This window comes from Moschus berezovskii, chromosome 14, assembly GCF_049115385.1.
Source record: "Moschus berezovskii isolate FMDL1 chromosome 14, NW_MosBer_1.0, whole genome shotgun sequence".
NCBI classification, from domain to species: domain Eukaryota; kingdom Metazoa; phylum Chordata; class Mammalia; order Artiodactyla; family Moschidae; genus Moschus; species Moschus berezovskii.
The window spans coordinates 86,366,048-86,387,317 of NC_142473.1; the positions used below are offsets into that span (position 1 = coordinate 86,366,048).

At 49.8% G+C, this 21,270-nt stretch overlaps 1 pseudogene; it reads right to left on the reverse strand.

The window, feature by feature from the left end:
• Positions 1 to 4,782: 4,782 nt before the first annotated feature.
• Positions 4,783 to 7,641, reverse strand: LOC129553731 (olfactory receptor 5P56-like; annotated as a pseudogene).
• Positions 7,642 to 21,270: the final 13,629 nt, after the last annotated feature.

Consider the following 21,270-nt stretch of genomic DNA (forward strand, 5'->3'; position numbering starts at 1 on the left):
TTAGCAACACAGGACACCACCATTAGGATAAAAAGACAACGGAGACTCAGAGAAGAGTGATGGGGAGGAATCAGATGGGAGAACTGGAGAATCTGTCCCGTTTTAGAGGGTGTCTCTCACTCAGACCAGATGATTCTAGCTCTGCTGAGATTAAGACTGGTGGAGTGCTCCAATTCAAATTTTCTTCCCAGGGAAGGTGGGAATGTGGGTTTTTGAAATGTGATTGCATCAGAATTTTTTATGTTGGCTAAAAACTTTAAACTTACTATTTGCTGCCCACACACCACCTGTTGGCAGGGCGCATCAGGGTCGTGGGCGAGCCTTCGGTCCTCTGCCAACCCCTGTGCTGGGCAGTAGGCAATAAGGGGGGTGTGATCAGGAGTGCCGGATGCCAATACAGTACGCACTCTCCCCTTGTTGGTTAAAAATAGGATCCCAAGATAGTCAAGGTGGCTGTGTGTGCAGCTGATGACCGTGTTCCCCAGCCTCCCTTGCTTAGTCAAGTCATCTGACTCCCATGTGACTAAGTCCTGGCCAATGAGAGGCCAGTGACTGCGCTTGGCTGTTTTTGAAAAGGCTATAAAATGGGGATCGACAGCTGGTAGTTTCCTACTTTTCTCCAACTTTCTTCTTCAAACAGTAGAGTGATGGCTAGGGCTTCAGCAGCCACAGTGGACCAAGGCGAAGCCTTGACACTCAAGCCGTATTAATATGCTTGGCCTCCCGTGACAAAATGCCATGGACTGGGTAACGTAAACTGCAGATATTTATTTTTTCAGCGTTCTGGAGGCTGGGCGCCCAAGATTAAGGAGCTGGGAGGCTCGGTTTGTTCAGAGGCCTCTCTGCACTTCCCGGCTGTGTCTTCACAGGGTCTCCCTCTGCAAGTGCTTGTCCCTGGTGCCTCTTTGTGTGTCCAAATTTCCCCTTTTAACAAGACATCGGTCAGGTTGTGTTAAAGGCCCTGCCTCCAGATGCAGCTGGAGGAGGAAATGGTAGCCCACTCCAGTGTTCCTGCCTGGAGAATCCCATGGACAGAGGAGCTTGACAGGCCACAGTCCACAGGGTCTCAAAGAGTCGGACACGACTGAAGCAACTTAACACACAGTCCAAATACAGTTATGGTCTGAGGTCCTGGGGGATAAAATGTCAGCATATCAGCTTTGGGGTGGGGAGATAATTCTGCCTGTAACAGAAGTTGTGCATGAAACATGCTGGGACCGAAGGACACTGGCACCTGGGTTTTCTTCACCTTCGGGGAGTGTCCATACCAGCCGGAACCATTTCTAGGCTTTTCAAGTTTATTTTGTTTATTTATTTGTAACTGCACCACGGTACATGTGGGATCTTAGTTCCCTGACCAGGATCAAGCCTGTGCCCCCTGCATTTGAAGCACAGAGTCTTAACCACTGGACAGCCAGGGAAGTCCCAAGCCTTTGCTTTAAAAAAAAAATAAGATTCCATCACAATTCAGGACACATGGGGATGTCTTCTCCCTGATCCCTTTGTCAGCCTGAAAAATCTCTTTGCTATTAATTCAGTTCTGCCTTTAACTTAACCTCTTCTGGGAAACTTCTCTGACTCCCGTAGGCAGCAGGCATCATAAAAAACCTTCAAAGCTTAAACTGTTATGGTCAGATCTCTGTTGGGAGCAGTGGCAGATTCACGGGGCTTCCTGGAAGAGGAGGGATCTGACTGGTTTGTGTTTTCCGGAGGCCTGAAGCGGAGGAGACATTCAAGGCTAAGGGAGATGCTGAAAGAAGAAACCGAACAGGAACACCGAAGGACAGAAGCTCCCACAGCCAAAACCGACCAAGAACGTCCATGTTTTCTGAACTAAAGTCGAGAAGTGTGTTTAGGGGATTCCATTTTGATTCAAGGAGCCTGGGTTCTCGGCTCCAAACCACTTGATGACCTTCCAGTGAGATTCAGAGCTGATCAGTTCAGCCTCTAGGGTTTGTTATTATTTTTGGATTATCTGTAACCTGGGGATAATAATATTTGGCTTACTTATCTTACAACATTTGGTGAAGATTGGATGTGAAAATATTTTAAAAATATGACTCATCAACACCAGTGTTCCTAAAGTCATCTGTCCAACTCCTTCATGATATTTTGCCTTCTAATGTACATCACCTGTACTGTGATTTTTCTAGAAATTGGAGTATTCTAAAAAATTTGCATAAAAAATATTTTATCCGGATCATAGTAAAGTGACACAATAAAAAACTAAAACGAAAGCAATAGAATGTTATTAATTGCTAGCTAGCTACTGTGAAGTGCTAAGGTTTCCTCTTAAAAAAAGAGACTAGATTAAGGAAGGTTTAAAGTCAAACTAGTACCAGGTAGAAACTTTTTAACTCTGACATCATCAGAAGAGTTAAAAAAGGAAAACTAGAAAAGGAAGAACTTTTCCACTATCCAGCTGGATGCTATTTAATATAGCTCCATGGTGTGGCCTCTCTTTCTTTAAAAATTGAGTTTATAGTAGATGTACAGTGCTGTTTCTGCTTTACAGCAGAGTGATTCAGTTATACATGTGGCTGCGCGTGTATGTACATACGTTCCTTTCACATTCTTTTCCATCATGGTTTATTTCCTGCTACTGAATGCAGTTCCCTCTGCTATGCGGTAGGACCTTGTTGCTTATCTGATATGGTCTTCTTCTTAAAAAAAACTGGTGGAGGGAATTCCCTGGTGGTTCAGTGGTTAGGACTTTGCTGCTGAGGCCTGGGTTCGGTCCCTGGTCAGGGAACTAAGATCCTGTAAGCCACGCAGCATGGCCAAAATAAACACAAACAGACAGAAATGATGTACAAGAATATTTGGTTTTTAACACGTCCTAAACATCTATTTCCGCTTCATTGACTATGCCAAAGCCTTTGACTGTGTGGATCACAATAAACTGTGGAACATTCTGAAAGAGATGGGAATAACAGATCACCTGACCTGCCTCTTGAGAAACCTGTATGCAGGTCAGGAAGCAACAGTCAGAACTGGACATGGAACAACAGACTGGTTCCAAATAGGAAAAGGAGTACGTCAAGGTTGTATATTGTCACCCTGCTTATTTAACTTCTATGCAGAGTACATCATGAGGAACGCTGGGCTGGAAGAAGCACAAGCTGGAATCAAGATTGCCGGGAGAAATATCAATAACCTCAGATATGCAGATGACACTACCCTTATGGCAGAAAGTGAAGAGGAACTCAAAAGCCTCTTGATGAAAGTGAAAGAGGAGAGTGAAAAGGTTGGCTTGAAGCTCAACATTTAGAAAACAAAGATCATGGCATCTGGTCCCATCACTTCATGGGAAATAGATGGCGTAACAGTGGAAACAGTGTCAGACTTTATTTTTTTGGGCTCCAAAATCACTGTGGATGCTGATTGCAGCCATGAAATTAAAAGACGCTTACTCCTTGGAAGGAAAGTTATGACCAACCTTGATAGTATTTAAAAAGCAGAGACATTACTTTGGCAACCAGAGTCCGTCTAGTCAAGGCTATGGTTTTTCCAGTGGTCATGTATGGATGTGAGAGTTGGACTGTGAAGAAAACTGATCGCCGAAGAATCGATGCTTTTGAACTGTGGTGTTGGAGAAGACTCTTGAGAGTCCCTTGGACTGCAAGGAGATCCAACCAGTCCATTCTAAAGGAGATCAATCCTGGGTGTTCATTGAAAGGACTGATGCTAAAGCTGAAAGTGCAATACTTTGGCTACCTCATGCGACGAGTTGACTCACTGGAAAAGACTCTGATGCTGGGAAAGGTTGGGGGCGGGAGGAGAAGGGGACGACAGAGAATGAGACGGCTGGATGGCATCACCGACTCTGTGGACATGAGTTTGAGTGAACTCCGGGAGTTGGTGATGGACATGAAGGCCTGGCGTGCTGTTATTCATGGGGTTGCGGAGAGTCGGACACGACTGAGCCACTGAACTGAACTGAACTGAACTGTATCACACAGGGAACTCTGCTCGGTGTTACGTGGTGGCCTGGATGGGAGCAGAGTTTGGGGGAGAGTGGACTCAAGTGTATGCATGGCTGAGTCCCTTCGCTGTTCACCTGAAACTACCAGAGTGTTGCAAACTGGCTACACCCCAGTACAAAGTAAGAAGGTAAAAAAATACAAAGAATGGTTTTACAAAGCGGTTTCCCCAGGGAAGAAAAAAGCTCAATGACGGGTGAATAATCGTTTGTGCCAGACCCTGTGGGAGCCCATTTTATCCTCATGGGAACCTTGACAACCACCTGAGATGGGGATTAACGCCCCGTCTCACTTGGGAGATCGGAGGGTCAGTGGTTGTGCACCTTGACCTGACATCACACAGTTGCCAAAAGAGAGACTAACCCAGCGGCAGCGTGAGCTCAGGTGCGCCCACAGCACCTGTAATGCCGTGATCCGGTTCCTCCTCAGGACATACAGAATTAAGGAAAAACTGTGCTCCTTGTCTGCTGGTGAGATGCATTCATCAGTAAAAGTCTGTAAAATGAATTGGTTGAGAATCAGGTCTCTGGAGCCAGACTGACTGGATTCACGTGCTGGCTCTGCTTCTTATTTGCTGTGTGACCTTGGGCCATTAATTCAACCTCTCCGAGGCTCAGATTCCTAAGGGATAATGATAGTACTCACTTCAACTCGTTGTGTGAAGATCAAATGAACTGGTAAGTGTCAGTCATTCAAACAGTGCCGGGACAGGCTTCCCGCTATCCAAGTGTTAGCATTACCCAGGCTTTACGTTGCGTCTACCGTGTGATAACGTGGGGACAGGCTGTTCCACCCTGGGTTAGGAAGGCGGCAGGCTGAGGCATCTTTTCTTTAGAGCAGCCTTCACGTCTTTATTCCTCAGGCTGTCGATCAGCGGGTTCAGCATGGGGACGATCACCGTGCAGAAGACAGACAGCAGCTTATTCTGTTCCTAGGAGCTGCGGGAGCTCGGCTGGGTGTACACCAGGGTGGTGGTGCCGTGGAAGAGGCAGATGAGGGCGAGGTGCGAGGCGCAGGGGGAGAGGGCTTTGCTCTGGGCTTCGAGGGACCGCATCGTGCAGACGGTCACCAGGATGTAGGCGTAGGAGACCAGGGTAACGGCGGTGGTCAAGAGGATAGTCAGGGCAGCAGACAGGAGGATGACGGCCTCAGCCTGGGCCCTGTCTCCACAGGCAAGCTGGGGCGCCGGCGGGATGTCACAGAAACAGTGGGTGATGATGCTGGGGCTGCAGTAGGGCAGCCTGAAGACGGTCCCGGTCAGCTGGCAACAGAAGCCGTGTAGGTGGCCGCCACCAGCTGGACACACAGACGCGGGGACACGAGGCTGAGGTAGGGGAGAGGGTGGCAGACGCGGCGAATTGGTCGTAGGCCATGACGTCCAGGATCAGACACTCGGCTGTGCCGTGGAGCGCCATGAGGGCCATCTGGACCACACGGCCTGCGAAGGGGATGGGCTGGCTGGAGGCGAGCAAGCCCCCCAGCAGCCCGGGGGTGTTCACCGTGGAGGAGGCGGCGTCTGATGGCCAGCACGCTCAGGAAGAAGTACATGGGCGTGTGGAGCTGCGGCTCTGCGTGGATCAGGCTGATCACGCCCAGGTTGCCCAGGAGGGTGAGTGAGTAGCTGAGCAGGAAGAGCACAGAGGGGACACCCCGCGCCCGCCCGTTCTGTGAGCCCCAGCGGGACGAGTGGCGGACGTGGGTGTGGTTCCCAGCTGCGGGGCACCTGTCAGGGCAGAGGCGCCGGCCGAGTTAAGACCTGCTCGCCCCCCCGAGGCACACCTGGGCTCCGGGCCTGACGGTCGCTTGATGCCCCTCGAGTGGGCGGTGCTAGCGGGACTGGGGAGGGGACGCAGGCGTGGACTGAACACCTACTGTGTGTCACGTGCTAACTCATTTCCTAAACGGCTGTTGAAAGTGCACACACGCTTTCTCGTTTCGGTATTATGCCCATTTAACTTGTCACAATAGCCGAGACACGGAAGCCACCTGAAGGTCCACCGACAGCTGAAGAGATACAGAAGCTGTGATGCCTGCATGCCTCAGGGTCTCACTCAGCCGTAAGGAGAGGGAAATCGCCACCTGCGTCCACGTGGACGGGCCCAGAGACCATCAGACCGAGTGGACGAGGTCAGGAGATGAGGACAAGCCTCTCTGGCGGCACAGGTGAAGTCTAAAGTGGGGTGCGAGCGGACTGGTCCATGACCAGAAGCAGGCTCACAGACACAGGGCGGACTCGCGGCTGCCAAGGGCACGAGACGGGTGAGGGCGGCTTGGGACAGATTGGCAGATACAGACTGTCGTCTGCAGTAGTACGTACTCGGACGGTCGTATATATACCAACTGTTCCATGCAGAACGGATAAACAGCAAGGTCCCACTATACAGCGCATGGAACTGTATTCAGTATCCTGTGAATGTGACCTTATTTGGAGATGGGGTCTTTGCAGTCATATTCAATTAGGGCAGGCCTTCAACCCACTAGGACTGGTGTCCTTATGAGGAGAGAAAGTGGGGACTCCCCTGGTGGCCCAGTGGTGGAGAGTCCACCTGCCAGCGCAGGGGACGTGAGCTTGTCCCCTGATCCGGGGGGACCCCACGTGCCGCTGAGGGACTCAGCCCGTGTGCCGCAGCTGGAGAGAGCCCACCATGACAAGAAGACCCCGCGCAGCCACAGATAAACAAGTAAATCTAGGGAGAGAATGGGGAGACACGGAGGGGAGAATGCCCCGTGAAGGGTCAGACACAGGGCGGCGGCCGTGCGAAGACAGGCAGAGATCGCGGTAACTCTGCCACAAGACAAGAAGAGATTGGAGGATGCGCAGAGCTGACTCACTGCGGAAGACCCTGATGCTGGGAAAGACTGGGGGCAGGAGGAGACGCGGACGACAGAGGGTGAGACGGCTGGATGGCATCACCGACTCGATGGACATGGGTTTGAGTGAACTCCGGGAGTTGGTGACGGACAGGGAGGCCTGGCGAGCTGTGATTCATGGGGTCGCGGAGAGTCGGACACGATTGAGACTGAACTGACTGCCACAAACCTGGAATGCCTAGAGCTTCCAGGAGTTGGAAGAGATAAGGAAGCATCCTTCCCTCGAGGCTTCCAAGGGAGCTCTGTTCTGCCAGCAGCTTCATGTTGGATGTGTAGCCTCTGGAACTACAAGGGAGCGTATTTCTCTTGTGTGAGTCTGCACACTTTGTGGGACTTTGTTACAACAGCCCTTGGAGACTCACACTCCCATCTGGGGACCCTCCTGGCTCTTGATGGAGGCTCCTGAGCCGTTGTCAGGAGCCTGGGGTTTCTGAGCTACGTCTACGACAGAGCTGAGACTCCAAGGGGAGAAAATTGAGCAAAACAGAGACAAGTCTGTTCTATTATTCACCGCTAGCTAAGAAAAAGATTTGTCCAGGCTAATGCGCAGCAACAGTAAATACGAAAATTCCCGTTCGACAAGACGTAACCAAAGAGCAAACTCCTGTGCATTAGCTATTAGCAGCCGAAGGCAGCAGGACATGCGGGTTTGCGGCACTGGGGTCCGCGGCCGGGCACGGTTCTGAGGACAGAACTCCGTCCCCGGCGGGCACAGGTCAGCCTTCTCGTGCCACCTCCGTGACCTCCCCAGAGGGGCTCTCTCCGCTGTGCTCACGCTCCCAAGCATTTCCCCGTCCGGAGAACCCTGCCATCTAGATTTTCAGATCGCCACGGCTGCTCGCAGTTCTGAGGGGAAACCCTGGGTTGGGGTCCCGGCCAGGGTCTGCTCTCTTTGGCTGGAAATCTGTTCGATTAGTGGAGTGTCGGTTCTGGATTGGTGCCTGTGGCTTTCTGGTTGCTACATTTCATAATTCTGAATGGTCTGCATGACGCTGGGAGCAAATGAGGAATAAGACAGTGTCTCTTTAGCGTCTCAGGATAACTGGAAATAGGTGGGGTCTGTGTGTGTGTTAGTCGCTCAGTCGTGTCGACTCTGCAGCCCCATGACCTGTAGCCCGCCAGGCTCCTCTGTCCATGGGATTTTCCAGGCAAGAAAACTGGAGTGGGGTGCCCTTCCCTTCTCCAGAGGATCTTCCTGACCCAGGGATCGAACCCAGGTCTCCTGCATGACAGGTAGATTCTTTACCGTTTGAACTACAGGGAAGTCTAAGTCAGGTGGTGTCTAAATCAAAGCTAGTAACATGATTATGGCCAGCATCTACTGGCAACTCAGTCTCTTGCTGATAAGAAGAAGGGGATATTTCTTCTGCGCTTATGATGTGTCCTTCCCTAAAGCAAGGACCCATTAGATTTCCTCCTCTTCTCCTAGAGGAGGAAGTTTTATGATCAGTGAGTTTGGGATACGGCACTGGCTGTGTCTAGCTCTGCTTCGCTCTCTGCTTTGCTTTACTAGAAGCACAGGTTCTGCTCTGCTCTGCTTCTCCATAATGCAGATCTGAAAACGGGGTCATTGTCTGTCCGATTTTTCAGAAGACCACTTACAAGGCTGAGACATGTTCTGGAGCACCAGGCTTTTTTTTCTTTCGTGCAGGTGGTATTTTCCTCTCCGTCTGCCTTGCTTCTACCTCCTCTCTCTTAACTGGTTCAGAATTTGCAGAGAGGAGAGATGCTGGCTGTCGTGATGCTTCAAGACCTCAGAGAGAACAAGAGTGGAGCTGGCAGGCGTGCTCTGCCTGGCCTGTCTCTTCAAGGAGTCCACGAGCTGGGTCAGGACACCGATAGGGTTAAGGGGTGAGGTGGCGGAAACGGCGGGTATGGTTGGCCCTCGGAGGACCAGGGTTCGCAGTGGTAACTCCCCTATGAGAGCTCATCTCAGCTCCTCTGCTGAGATGCTCACGAGGGGCTGCCATGGTGATGTGAGTGCGTGAAGGAGACTGAAGTGTCCTGACATGAAGGAAAGAGGAGGCTTGTCAAGGTCAGCAGAGGGTGGCTCGTGACCGTGGAGGTCATCGAAGGATGGAAGAGTCCCTGAGAGTTTCTGCAGGTCTCCTGTTCCCACAGGCGCCTTCCAGGGTCACGGATGGGTCCCGGTTCTTTCTCTGACTCCCCCTGCTCTTTCCTCGGGCACAGGAATTGCTGTTTTTGGTTATAACTTTAAATGCTCAATAAGTGAAAAGTGAAGTCGCTCAGTCATGTCCGACTCTTTGTGACTCCGTGGACTGTAGCCCACCAGGCTTCTCAATCCATGGGATTCTCCAGGTGAAGAGTACTGGAGTGGGTTGCCATTTCCTTCTCCAGGGGATCTTCCCAACCCAGAGATTGAACCTGGGTCTCCCGAGTTACAGGTGGACGCTTTACCCTCTGAGCCCCCAGGGAAGCTGAGGCAGTATGTACCAGTACACAGGTTTGCTTTTTAAAAGCAGACATTCCCTCGCCAGCACTGGTCATTTTTAACCATAAGGAAATGCTGTTCAGCTTCTGGAGGACGGGCCTTGACAGCCCCGTAAGTGAAGAGCATTTGTAGGCATTTAAGAAAGACGGCAACCTGGTCAGACTAAGCTGTTAAAATGAATTTAAGGGAAATTAGACAGGAGGCAAGGAGCTACATTTGGCAACTGGTCACAGTGGCCTTAGCTGAGATGATGTTTTCTTATTGACTCCCAGATTCTCCAATGCCCTTATTAGGACTGGAGATACAATGGAGATCAAGGTAGGGGAGATCTTTGCTCCTGGAGAGAGAGGAAAAGTTAGGGAAAGGGTTGGGAGATGGATTTATCCCTGCTTGCTCATTAATTGGATATGTGGGCTGAAGAAGAGTCAGGCATGATATCCCGGGTCCTGGATCGAGTGATGGAGTAGACAAGGGTGTCATTCACTCTAACAAATAATAGACTTGAGGGATGTGTTGAGTTCCATTAAAAAAAATTATTTATTTGATGTTAGTTGTGGCGTGTGGGATCTAGCTCCCTGACCGGGGATGGAACCCAGGCCCCCTGCATTGGGAGTGCGGAGTCTTAGTCACGGGACCCCCAGGGAGGTACTGGTGAGATCCGTTTTTGATAGAGAGAGCCCAGTACACTGATCTGGGAGACAGGGTGGGGGCCTGCCATTCTGAAGCTTAGGAGGGAGTTGCTTGTAGGGACGGCGGCTTCAGGGTAGGTGGGCACGCTTGGTCAATTGGGCTGCATCTGCCGTGCACGCGCTGTGCCCAGGGTGGGCAGTGCGGATCCAGCAGTGGGAGAACAGGCACGGTGCTCATTCTCCTGGAGCCTGGAGGAGAGCCAAATGTTAATAAAATGCCACACAAATTATTGAAAATTGCAACCAGAGCAGTAACTCCAACGTGGAGGTACTTAATGCTATAAGCCTAAAACCTGGACTCAAGAAGACCAAGGAGCATTTTCCCCAGGAAGAGTTTTTGGTAGGAGGAGAGTGGGCACAGCCCACTCAAAGGCCCTGAGGTCTGACCACGCCTCGTGAGGATGAGGCTCTGGAAAGGGGCCAGTGGTGGCAGAGGGCGACAAGGGCGGGTGTGCGAGCTGAGACCGGCAGGCGGGCAGCGTTTGGACACTTAATGCTTTCTGTGTGTCCGGCGCCGTCCTAAACACCATTCCTGTAATTTACTCCTCCCAACAACCTTAACCTATTGAAATCTCTAGTTTACATATGAGGAAACTGTGGGACAGAGCAGTTATGGACTTGCCCAAAGGCTCAGCTAGTAAGTGGCTGAAGTGGGGTTTGAATTCAGATCAGGTTTAGCGCCTACACTAGAGTTATTGTCTAGTACCCTAGATCATGTTAAGAATTTTTTTTTTTTTTGATGTGGGATACCATAAAAGATGGAGGAGGGAATGGCAACCCACTCCAGTATTCTTGCCTGGAGAATCCTATGGACAGAGGAGCCTGGCGGGCTGCAGTCCATGGGGTCGCAAAGAGTCGGACACAACCGAGTGACTACACACACCAGAAAGGAACTGTAGCTGGGAAGATGACAGGGCCGTGTTTGCTTTTTGATCAGATCGCTCTCAATGCAGCTGTGGGGGCGTGATCGGAGGAGGGTCCGTAGATGGGCGAGATTTGTTGGGGGGATATTGAAGTCATCTCGGAGGGACTCACCGGTAGTGGAGATGCTTAGAGGGAAGTGGACCTCAGAGATGTTCGGCTGTCAGTGTGTCAGGATCTGGTGACAGGCTGAAGCGCCATGTGAAGAGAGCATGTCAGGGCGGACTCTAAAGTCCCTGGTTTACAAAGTGAAGCTGGTAGTGAAGCTGGAACAGCATGGGGTGTGAGCGGTGAACGCCAAGAGACCCCAGGGTACCACCCTGAGGAAATTAATTTCAACCTTACTGCTCACTGCCTCTGAGTTCCAGTTTCTTCCCGTTCACCTAAGTGTCCAGGCAGGTGGTCGGATTGGAACAGTGTGAGAGGTTCGTGAAGCAGGGAGAATAAAGGAAGCCAAGCCCTCACTGGCATAGGATCCATCTGTCAGCCCACTTACCTGTGGTTGAACGGAGACCGTCCCTCCATGAGCCTGGTTTTTGCAGACCTCTTGGGGGTGTTCGTCTCCCCTTTTCTTTAATGGCCTCTGACCAGCTTTCTCAAGAGAACTTCTCAACGAGTTGTAACAAAGCTTTGGGATTCCTTATTGCTGGCAAGGCTCTTGTCTTACGTTTCATCTGACTTTTTTCATCCTGACCCCTGGAGTTCAGAAATGTGCCGGGGGGACTCTGTGACTTGTTCTCCCAGGAGCAGACCTAAACTGCAGGTGGTCCCCGAGGGATGCTGGAGAGGTCTTGGGGAGGGTTGTCTGGGAACCGCCGAGGAGCAGGGATTCTCCATCAAATGCCAGGACCGATGGTCTTCACTGACAGTGTCCATCCATGGTGAGCCTCTCTTCCCAGGCTATTGAGACTCAGAAAGCCAAGATGTACAGAGGGACGCAGCCAACATAATCCCAAGGTCTCACAGGAAGTGACGGAATCTAACAATGACCTCAGCGTGTGAACTCTTTGACTGTGGAGCTGTGGCTTCCCCGGTTGTTATTTCCTCTGATTTTCAGAACATCTCTGGGAAACAAGCATGCATATTATATTTGCCATAAATATATAGCGGCTTCCCAGGTGGCTCAGTGGTAAAGAATCCACCAGCCAAGCAGGAGATGTGGGTTCAGTTCCTGGGTTGGGAAGATCCCAGGAGAAAGACATGGCGACCGACTGCAGTATTCTTGCCTGGGAAGTCCCACGGACGGCAGAGCCTGGTGGGCTGCAGTCCATAGGTAGCAAAGAGAAGGGTGTGACTTAGCAGCTAAACAATGGCAACAACAAATCAATATACAATAATGGGATTATACCATAATTGCCTTATTCACTTAGCAATATTCAAAATACATCTCTCCACCAAAAAGAGAAAAATAAAACAAAACATAATTCTTCCCACCTACAAAATAGCTCTGTCTTTGTAAAAATAACACATGCTAGTCGTAAAAAAATGTAAGCAACACAGAAAAGAACCGAGTAGAAAGTAGAACATCATCTAAAACCCTGCCACCACAAAAAATGGGCATTGGTGAGTGTTCCTGTTGTAAGTTTATTAATGCACTCATGACCATAATTTTCCATAAACAGAATCAAACAGAATTATACTATTCAAGCTATTCTGTCATTTACTTTCTCACTCACACCGTGGACATTTCCCCATACCAATCAATAAGTAATAGTCTACATAACTGTATTTAATCACCACTTTTTTTTTTTTTTGCTGTATATGTGTGTCCTCATTTACTTAACTGGCTCCCTGGGTTGACAATAAGGTATTTGCAACTTTTCACTGTTATAAATAACTTTGACAGACACCCCTAGGTGTGGACCCTGAAGAGCCAAGTCTCAGGAGAACAAGGTGTAGACAGCCCGATTTTCACAGGCCAGGAAGGGAGACATTGGCTCATTCCTTGGGGCCTTGGCAACTTGGGTTTCCACAATCCTAGGGGACATCTCCGCACACAGCAAGGGCCTCGCCAGGCAAATGACTTGTTTGGATAGGAGCGATTCAGTCCCTAGACTACTGGTCTGGGAGATAGTCTCAGCAGATGAGTGGCTGGATGGGCCATGTTTCCTGCAGGTAAGAGGGAGTTTATTCACGTGGGAGAGACCTGCTGAGTCTCACCAGCAGAAGTGAAACGGGGCTGAGTGCTCTGCCCTTTGGGCTGCGTCCCCGCCTGCACAAGGGGTCCGATGCATCTTCCCCACCACCCTCTTCGTGCTGTGGCCCTCTCCCCAGAAGTGCCGCGTCCCCCTCGTGCTGGGTTTTGTCATGATGCCTAAGCATCAGGGCTACTCCATGGAGCTCTTGGAAAACAATTCTTCCCACGGCATGCGGGACCTTAGTTCTCTGACCAGGGGTTGAACCTGAGCCCTCTGCATTGCAGTTCAGTTCAGTTCAGTCATTCAGTTGTGTCCTACTCTTTGCAGCCCCACGGACTGCAGCACGCCAGGCCTCCCTGTCCATCACCAACTCCCGGAGTCCACCCAAACTCACGGCCACAGACTCGGTGATGCCATCCAACCATCTCATCCTCTGTCGTTCCCTTCTCCTCCTGCCCTCAATCTTTCCCAGCATCAGGGTCTTTTCCAATGAGTCAGTTTTTCACATCAGGTGGCCAAAGTATTGGAGTTTCAGCTTCAGCATCAGTCCTTTCAATGAACACCCAGGACTGATCTCCTTTGGGATGGACTGGTTCGATCTTCTTGCAGTCCAAGGGACTCTCAAGAGCCTTCTCCAACACCACCGTTCAAAAGCATCAATTCTTCTGCACTCAGCTTTCTTTATAATCCAACTCTCACATCCATACATGACCACTGGAAAAACCATAGCCTTGACTAGACGAACCTTTGTCAGCAACGTAATGTCTCTGCTTTTTAATGTGTTGTCTAGGTTGGTTATAACTTTCCTTCCAAGGAGTAAGCGTTTTTGGATTTCATGGCTGTAGTCGCCATGGTGGAGTCTTAGCCTCTGGGCCACCAGGGAAGTCCTGGATAAAGATTCTTGCTTGGGAGGAGGGGACTGTTCTGGGTCTTTGTCAAAGCCCAAGAGCATGGCCTCTGGAGCGTGGGCTCTCAACTGTGGGCTTAGTATTTGTGGTGCAAGGCCCTAACTGCCCTGAGGCACGTGGGATCCTCCCAGACCGGGGATTGAACCCATGTCTTCTGCATTGGCAGGTGGATTCCTAACCGCTGGACCAGCAGGGAAGTCCCTGGATAAAATTTTTATCCACTCTCATACATGTATTTGTATGGCTGAGTCCCACTGCTCTCCACTCAAAGCTATCATAACATTATTAATTGACTAGAGTCCCCCCAAAAGGAGAGAATTCACATCCATTCTCTTCCCTCACTTCAGTTAGGTTTGGCCGTGTCACTGGGTTTGGTCTGGGAGTGTGAATGGAGGTGACCTGTGCCCTGGCTGAGCACAGATGCCTCAGAAGCCACCCTGCGTCTTCCACGTCTCGTCCTTCCCTCTGCTGTGACACCAGGCACGCCCAAGACACAGGGGTTGCTCTTAGATTAGTCCAAGTCTTGGAATGAAAAGTAGCAGGCTCTCTACTGACTCATGATGGACGTGAACATGAGTGAGAAATACACTTTCTGCTGTTGTAAGCCAACGAGATTTGGGCATTTGTCTGTTAATATGGTAAAGAATCCGCCAGCAATGAGGGAGACCTGGGTTCAGTCCCTGGGCTGGGAAGATCCCCTGGAGAAGGGAAGGGCTACCTACTCCAGTATTCTGGTCTGGAGAATCCCATGGACAAAGGAGCCTGGTGGGCTACAGTCCATGAGGTTGCAAAGAGTCGGACACATCTGAGCGACTAACACACACACACACACACACACACACACACACACACACACACCATGATGTACAGTACATCCCCGTGACTTACTTGTGCCGATATACTTTTTAAAATATGAGAAGGCTGTAGTTGTTAGTAGCAGGCTCCATACAACCCCATTCTTTCAAGCCTGATTGACAAGCGATATGAGCTCTTTCACAGCTGAAACTGTTTCTTTATTATCTATCCCTGCTCACTTTGTGGGCTGAGGTGGGAGCATTAGAACACAGGCTTAATGTCACTGGTGGGAAGAAGGGAGGTGAAGTTCTGTTTCCATGGGAACAGAATAGCGTCTCATGGCAGCTCTAAAAAAATAAATGAAACTGGGGCTCGGAGACCAACCGCACTCACATCGCCTCCCTGTGGGGACTGAGGTCTTCCTACGGCAACAGAACTGAGCTCATTGCTCTTGGAGATTCAGACCTCAGAAGAGATGATTATAAACCAATAAGTAACGTCACTGCGTGCTTTATGAAATTCCTGCTAGCCAATTTTTCTGAACAAATAGTTTGCACCTCTAGGCGAACATCCTTCTTGTTAAGACAGTAGATCACTCTCTTGGATAAATAATTTTCTCAACAAACAGCAGTTTACTTATTAAGACTTGTTTTCAGGCCCTTCCTCCCTTGTATCTGTCAATCCTAAACTATAATGTCACGAACTGTTTCCAGTCCTGATGTGCTCCCTGATTTGGAAAATCCACCTTAAACCACTTGAAGCCTGACCTCCAAATTCTTTAAATGTTGTTGTTCAGTTGCTACGTCGTGTCCGACTCTCTGTGACCCCATGCCCTGCAGCGCGCCAGGCTTCCCTGTCCTTCAGCATCTCCTGGAGCGTGCTCAGACTTGTGTCCCTGAGCTGGTGATGCCCTCCCACCGTCTCATCCTGTGTCACCCCCTTTACCTCTGTTTGAGAACCACCAAAGGCGAAAAACAAGAAGAAGGAAAGAAAGTGAAGAGGGACTGAAGGGCCTCTTGAGGGTGAAAGAAGAGAGTGAAGAGACTGGCGTAAAAGTCAACATTCAGAAAACTGAGATCATGGCACCTGCTTCCATCACTTCACGGCCAATAGAAGGGAGAAAAGTGGGAGGAGTGACAGAAGTTCTTTTCTTGGGCTTCAGAACCACTGCAGACAGTGACTGTAACCATGAAATTATCTTCCTTGGAAGGAAAGTTATGACAAACCCAGACAGCACATTAAAAAACAGAGACGTCACTTTGCTGACAAAGGTCCGTCTAGTCAGAGTTATGGTTTTCCCACTAGTCATGTATGGATGTGAGAGTTGGACCATAAAGAAGGCTGAGTGTCAAAGAATTGATGCTTTCGAATTATGGTGATGAAGAAGACTCTTGAGTGTCCCTTGGACAGCAATGAGATCAAACCAATCAAACTTAAAGGAAATAAAAACTGAATACTCATTGGAAGGACTGATGCTGAAGCTCCAATACTTTGGCCACCTGACGCTAAGAGCTGACTCATTGGAAAAGACCACAGTGCTGGGAAAGATTGAGGGCAGGAGCAGAAGGGGATGACAGAGGGTAAGATGATTAGATAGCATCACTGACTCAATGGATGTGTATCTGAGCAAACTCCAGGAGATGGTGAAGGACAGGGGAGCCCGGCGTACTATAGTCCGTGGGTCACAAAGAGCTGGACGCAACTTAGTGACTGCACAATAACAACATTGAGAACTACTAAGGTTCTGTATTCTCTCTTACTACAGCAGGCTTAATAAACTTATCTTTGGTTGAGGAACAGGTTTTCTGGTGGTCTTTCAAAGGGTTATCAACTGACAATCTGCTCTTTACCCAGGGTTACTTGGGGCCATTTTGGTTCCTGTCTTGGCCACCTGATAACTGGGAAGACTAGCAGAGTTACATTACACGAAAGGGAGTTTGCTCCATCAGTTTTATGAGTATATAGGTTCACTGCTCCTGCCACGAGGGTTCAGACCTCATGTGGCCGTCAGGGCTGGAAGCAGCCTTACACGGGCCATATTCTTTAATTCCTCCTTTTCTACAAGGGCTTCCCCGGTGGCTCAGCTGGTAAAGAACCTGCCTGCAATGCAGGAGACCTGGGTTCGTTCCCTGGGTTGGGAAGATCCCCTGGAGAAGGGAAAGGCTACCACTCCAGTATTCTGGCCTGGAGATTTCCATGGACAGTCCACAGGGTCTCAAAGAGTCAGACATGACTTTCACTTTCATTCTGACCGGTGTGAGGTGATATCTCATTGTGGTTTTGATTTGCATTTCTCTAATAATTACTAATATTGAGCATCTTTTCATGTGTTTATTAGCCATCAGTATGTTTTCTTTGGAGAAATGTCTGTTTAGGTCTTCTGCCCACGTTTTGATTGGGCTGTTTGTTTTTCTGGTATTGAACTGTATGAGCTTCCAAGCCTCTGGTTTTGATCTTATCAATGAATCACTACTTGTCCACTCTTGAAACCAGCCTGGACTTGCCTTGGAAGAAAAAGTGGCTGCATTGTTTGCTGTGACTCACAAAGAAGCTCTATGCTGACCTTAAGATGAAACACAGAAAGGGGATGATGGAGCGGTAAATGACAGGAGACGTGCTTTCTTTTGTGGCAAAAGAAATGGGGTCAAAGTGGCACCAAGGGCCTTCCTTGCCTCGTTCTTCCCGCCCCTTCTTTCCCGTTTTCTTTTTCCTCTTCCAAGTGGCTCTTCAGGTGGGCTGTAGGAACTGAAAACTCCTGGTAGGAGTCAAGACTCTGGGATTATTAGAAAAACTGCGTCCTGGGGGAAATATGCGGGAAACTCTTTGGATATATTTTTGGAAGCAGTAGAAATGTAAATTTGTATCATTTTCTGCAAAAACCCAAGGAGTTGTAGGCCTTAGAGTAGAGCATAGACTTTGGAATCAGCTGAACTTGGGTCTGCCTTTATGAACTATATTTGACCTTAGATTTCTTGGACTCTCAGTTTTCTCATATATGAAATAGGTCTAGCCTGCTCATGGAATTGTTTTGAGGCTTAAATGAAATAGTGTGTTCCAGGTGCCTCCCAGAATGCTTAGCACCATAATATATGTTCAATAAATATTAGCTATTAATTTCATTACTGGGCAAATGCCTTCTTCAGGCAGCAGGAGTGTCTCATGAAAGTCCTGAGCCCTACAGAGTAGTGACAGCGCGTCCTCTTTTTATCTTCTGCTGTCTGCAAGTTGCAGATCCAGAGAGGAAGAGGTGAAATATATACAAACCCATGAACCGTAATTAATATGCCCCGTTAAGTACCTTGCATGGTGCTAGGTTCAGTGGCGCACGAGATGAAACATGAGCGTTGGCTCCTGTTCCAGAGAGCCTGCGGTTTACTTGGGGAAGCCAGAGACACAGCCAGATCACAATGGTGAGCAGAGTGTAGGAATGTAACTCCATAGGAATCATTCAGCTCTGTCCCAGGGACAAACGTGCTCACGTCTGTCTGCTGTCCTGGGAGCGGAGAGCTCGTGAACAAACAGGGGCTGGGGAGGAAATGGGTGTTGAAACAGAGTACACATCACCGCAGCCTCTGAAGAGTTGTCTTTGTCCACTGCCTTTAATCGGGGGCAGGAGAGATGTGGATGACAGGTCAAGGTCAGGTTCCAGAATATGACAGGCCAGGTCTTTCAAAGAAGCTTGCATGCGTGTGAGTTAAGTTCTTCAGTCGCGTCTGACTCTTTATGACCCCATGGACTGTCACCCACCAGGCTGCTCCATCCATGGGGTTCTCCAGAAAAGAATACTGGACTGGGTTGCCATGCCCTCCTCCAGGGGATCTTCCTGGCCCAGCGGTCAGACATGCTTCTCTTGTGTCTCCTGAACTGGCAAGTGAGTTCTTTATCATTTGGGGATCCCTCAAAGGAGCTTAACTCCAAACACATTTTGTACATAAGCAGGAGTCTGGAGGGATCTGAAATACCTCTTTACTCTGAGTCTGGCTCCTCACAAGCTAGCTTTGACTTCCAATGGCCTTAAGGACATGAAATCTGACCTATGTCTTGCCCCCAAGGGCACTACCTATTGCTCTAAGTTCATGTCTGACCCCGATTTCACTCATGATGCTGCCTTTCTTCACTTGACCTGGGTTTTGAAAAATCTTATCCTCCTGGTATCTGGCCCTTGGCTCATCCTTGGTTAGGGTTCCTCTGCTCTCCAGGTTCTGCTTACTCGTCCTGGCTCCGTCCTGCTGGAGGGTTTAACCCACTGTCTTGAGACTTGAGTTTTGCCTTGGGGTTTCAGGGAACGCATCCTCTGAACGTGACTGGGATGATGGTGACACTGAAGCAGAGCAAAGGAAGAGGATGGTCTCAGCCTGGCAATGTCGGCACAGGCGAGCAGGAGGCTGGGCAGTGAGCCAGAGGCCACAGACGTGCTGATTCACAGCGCTGGGCCCACAGAAGGGCAGAGGAAGAGGTCACCTTGGACGACCGCATCTTGGTGCCAGCAGCCCACACCCGTTTGATGCCCAGGGTGCAAAATCCTAGAAGTGCGGAAACTGGTGTCCAGGGATCATCTGCTACAAACCATGCTCTCTGCTTTCTGCCATGTGTTTAATCTTTACACAACAGTCCTGTTTACAGATTACGCTAGATTGTATGTGGCGAAACCAGACTCGGACGCCAGTCCTGTGTTGATTCCATAACCCCTGCGTCTCCTGTTTCATCGTGCGCTCTCCTGGATCTGCAGTTTGCTGTCTCAGCATGTCTGGTTCACGGGGAAAGAGAAAGACAGACATTTGGGAGACGGACTGGGTGGCCGAGGAGGTCGGTTCATTACCCAGGAGGTCTCGGTCGCCTGTGACTCCTCAGGGCAGCTGGGCCCAGGAAAAGCAAACGGGCTGGCGTGGTGGAGTGAGGGGCTCAGACAGGCTGGCCAGGTCAGCGTTTCCCAGGCCGGGAGCCTCTTCTCGTGAGAGCTGTGGTTCTATGGGGGTGGTCCCTGCCACCCTTGTTATAATGTGATTTGTGACTTCATTAAACTTTCTCCCCTGGATAGAAATAATAAGGAAGGTAAAATTATAGAATAACACAGGTTATAATAACGCAGAGAAATTATTCAGCGTGAGGATGACTAATATGTGCCGAACACTAATTAAGGGCCTGGAGCTGTTCTGAGCTCTTTATAGACATGAAATCTCCTTTCATCCTCACAGACCACCTCACGAGGCAGTTAATATTGACAGACTCATTTTTCAGGCCAAGAGACCAAGGTCATAGAGCTTTGTGCGACAGAGCTGAGATCCAGTCCTGGGTCTGGCTGTCTTCAAAGTCCATCCTCTGAACCTCAAGAAGACACTGCTTCCCTCAGGAACAGTCAGAGTGAGACTGGATCAGACTGCACAGGCTCGTAGGGACCAAGCTTGATGGTGCCACTGCCAGGGACCGCACGAGGTCTGGGGACTCAAGGCCGAATAATTCAAGGATGATCCATTAAGGGTTATTTTGGTTACCTCTTGCTATACAAGAAAGCTCCCTAACATGTAGTATCTTACAAGTATGATGACCTGCTCTTTCTTACAGTTCTGGGGGTTAGGAGCTTGGGGCACATTGCTCGTCCCCCTCTCCTGGTACAGATGGAGGTCACTGCCCCAGCCGCATGAAGCTGGCAGCTGTGCTGTCCTGCCAGGCCACGGCCTGACCCAGTGTCTGGGGCTCAGAGCTTCCCATGGGGTGCTTCCCCATGGCTGGCCAGGCTGGCCCACAGCATGGTGGCAGCAGGGTGGGCTTCTGCGACGAGGAACCGGAAACCAGCAGCCCTCCGTGGTGCCGGGCTTGGGACTGGCCCACGGTCACTCCCGTGGTTTGTTATCGGTCAAAGGAAGGCACGCGGGGAGCCGTCCGGTAAAACATATGCTGCTGGGACATCCCTGGAGGACTCTGCGTTTCCAAGGCAGGCAGCAAGTGTTTGATCCTTGGTCGGGGAACTGAGATCCTGCCTGCCTCACGGTGCCTCCCAAAAATATAACAATCCACACCTGGTGCCCAGCTAAACTTTAATTTCAGATAAGCAATCAATTTTGGCTTGTGTCCCATGCAATACTGAGATACACTTAATCTGAAAAATTATTCATTATTTATCTAAAATTCAGTTTTAAGTGGGCATCTGTATTCTTATCTGCTAAATCTGGCAATCCTAGTCATAAGACTAGAGCAGATTCCACGGGACACAGACCTCCCCTGACCCCAGGCTTGATGGGAGGAGGGCCTGGACTTTCAGAGAAGGAAGGAGCTAACAGTCTCCATCCTTGGAGACTCTTTGTTTTATGATTCCACAAAATGCTTCCTAAATAGTGCAGACAATGTAGCAGTTGGACATTCCCGGGTCTGTTTCGATCTTGATTCTGCCGCTTTTCAGCGCGTGACCTCAGGCAAGTTATGTTACCCTTCTGTGACTCAGTTTTCTTATCTTAAGAATGGGGCTATTCGGAGTTTGCGCCTCATGAAGGTTGTTGGTAGAATTTTGTGAGGAAA